Consider the following 2,857-nt stretch of genomic DNA (forward strand, 5'->3'; position numbering starts at 1 on the left):
TTTTTAAAGACTTTGGTATGTCTCGGCCAGGGGACAGAACCCAAAGCCTTCCTCACAGGGGCGAACGCTCAACAAATGGCCAAAAGTGAGGCATTGTCAAGGGAGACATTAGGAAGAAGAAAGTTATTTAGAAAGGAGAGAAGAGATAAGGTCCCAAATTTAGTCGCCTCTTACGATCATGCAATTGGGGGCAGCAGGTACAATTCTTACGCCCTACCTGCAGGGTCTTATTTTGGATGTCGGATATCAAACAATACCTAGAGGTCCACCACAGGACCATGACGGATGGTTTAATATTAGGGGACAATGGCTATGCCTGCCAAAAATACTTAATGACGCCTTACCCGAGACCAGCCTCTATCCAGCAGGAACGTTTTAACGGATATCATAAACGAACTAGGATGAGTATGTGTTATCATAGGTAAGTACGGAATCCACGTATTAACAGATAATACCGGTACTGTATTAACGGGTGACGTCATAGTCGTTACTTAGTGATAATAGGCTAACTTCTGCTACGTTGTGTTTGTACCGTTCTGAAATAGAATAAGAAACATCCCGTCAGTCCATATCAGCCTAACAGTGATACTCATTAATGCTTATGGTATCACAGAAATACGCCTGTAATACAAATATTTTCTTTTAAATCAATAGGTGCTTGTGCCGTTTTGCACAATTTGGCGATTACAATGGGCGAACCCGAGTTGGATGCTGCAGTCGATCGAGGCCGATGAAATATCGAGTAATGATGTCTACAACGGACATCAAGATGGTCAGTCAGTAAGGTGCCACATTACAGCAACCTATTTTGGTTAGACTGAGAACCGTTCTGTGTCTTATCCTGCATACAAGACCAGAGAACGTTGCTGAAACAACATCTGCCTGATCCTTTTTAACTTCTTTCATAATAAAAATAAATCAATTCTAAATTATTTAATACATTGTCTAGTTTAGTTATCGTGATCACTGTACCACACATGACACACTATAGAAACAGCAGCACGCGCAAACAAAACAACCCAGAACATACGAACACACATGTAATCATATGTTCGAAATCTCAATTTGTCATTATTCCTGTAGCTCCCGCCTCAGCTTCTTGTTCAGCAGCTCTAGGTGTTCACACTGTAGAACCAGTTTCCGCTTCTGTTCCCGCAAATCTGAAGTCTTCATTGTCCTTCGTCTTAATGGGGCTATGACCTCGAGCTCCTTATCTCGCTTCTGAATGTATAAGCAATTAGACACATTATACATTAATTTCTGTAAATAAAAACGCCACATTAACTAGACTAAGGAATGTAAAAATGAAATTTAATTTTAATAGAAAATAAGTAGATTGACGGAAATATGTAAAGATAACCGGCGCCTTAAAAAACCGCCTATCAGTAAGATGCTATACATGTACATGTATTTCAATGTGAATTAGTTATTAAAATAAATTTCCTCCCATTTAACTTACGTCCTGTGACTGGCTGGACCCTTGTATAGGGATAGGATCCGGGGAGACAGGAGGCAGTTCAGCTTATATAGGGGAACAGCAGTCTGAACAATTAGCAGGCGTTGCGTGTGGAACGATTTTGGGATCTGCTCGTACTGTAGCCGTCTCCGTCGCCGTCGTCGTCGCCATCACAGTGTCGGTGGTCGCTTGTGAAGTCAAGAGTGAATCCAACACTTGTACATCGCAAAAGGATGCTGCAAGAAGGTCGGACTCGCTGCGACTGCTATATACCTCCATCACGTATGTTTGATCAGGGTCTGATTAAAAAACGATTTGTTAATTATATAATGCAACATACAACCACTTAAGGAGTGTTTGTCCTTTTCGTAACGTTTATGGGAGTGCTACATACATTGGGGGTCCAACATGTTTTTTTGCTGCGCGTTATTCATTTTATTTAATGATATTATATATAAGCTTTAGCCGTTTACATTATTATATATCTCTTTCGAGCATTTTTGCAAGAGCCTGTGATGTATGTATACGTGAGACTTGTCATAGTTATGTATTTTTAGATTGTTGGTTAACCTGTTTGACGGGGTCATATGTTGTTTCAAAATATATACGTTTATTTTGTGGTCAGTTAATGGTCAGTCACGGCTTCATAAAATGATAACACGTGTTGCCTCATCATGGGGAGGATGACATTTAAGTCGTGTTACATTAATTGGCTCATGAGAGCGATTGGAGAGAAATGGTGTTTTGCATTTGACCAGGAGTCCTCCCACGCATTTTTGTTTTAAACTATAAAGGGCCGGTTTCCAAAATTTCCTGTTGATGGTGCAATGCCCATGCCGTTGTGGTCACAAATCTATAAAGTATAAAGATTTAGGTCACTTGGTTTGTTTTTTTATGGCTCCTCAAAGTTGTACCTTTCAGAAGCTGTCTAAGTGTGGATAAAATGTGCATGTTATGTAAAATATTAATGAAAATCTAATCAAATGATAGTCACCGTAAAGAATACATTCATGGCATGATTGTGACAAAAAATCATGTTTCCATCGCGCCATTTGGCTGTTTTATGGAAGAAACAATCTCAAAAATGCCATTTTCGATGATAACATTTTAGACACAAAAACTGTGTTTTTTAGAGAATACACCCTTTTATGGGCGTTGGATGCAAACCAATTTTTATCCTATTAAACAGTACGTAATATGCTATTGATGAGAGGAAAAATCATCAAAATGTAAGTGGTGGAACATTTTCAAATGTTGGGTTGAATTAGCCTATGGTTGAATTGCCGATTTTCGACTTTCTTTAGATAATTAACAAAAAAACGAGAGTATTTGCTCGGTATGTTGAGAATATGTACACAGATATGAAAAAAAGTGAGAGAAACACTTTTTCATAAAAAAAAT

The sequence above is a fragment of the Mizuhopecten yessoensis genome, unplaced genomic scaffold (assembly GCF_002113885.1).
Source record: "Mizuhopecten yessoensis strain PY_sf001 unplaced genomic scaffold, ASM211388v2 scaffold716199, whole genome shotgun sequence".
NCBI classification, from domain to species: Eukaryota; Metazoa; Mollusca; class Bivalvia; order Pectinida; family Pectinidae; genus Mizuhopecten; species Mizuhopecten yessoensis.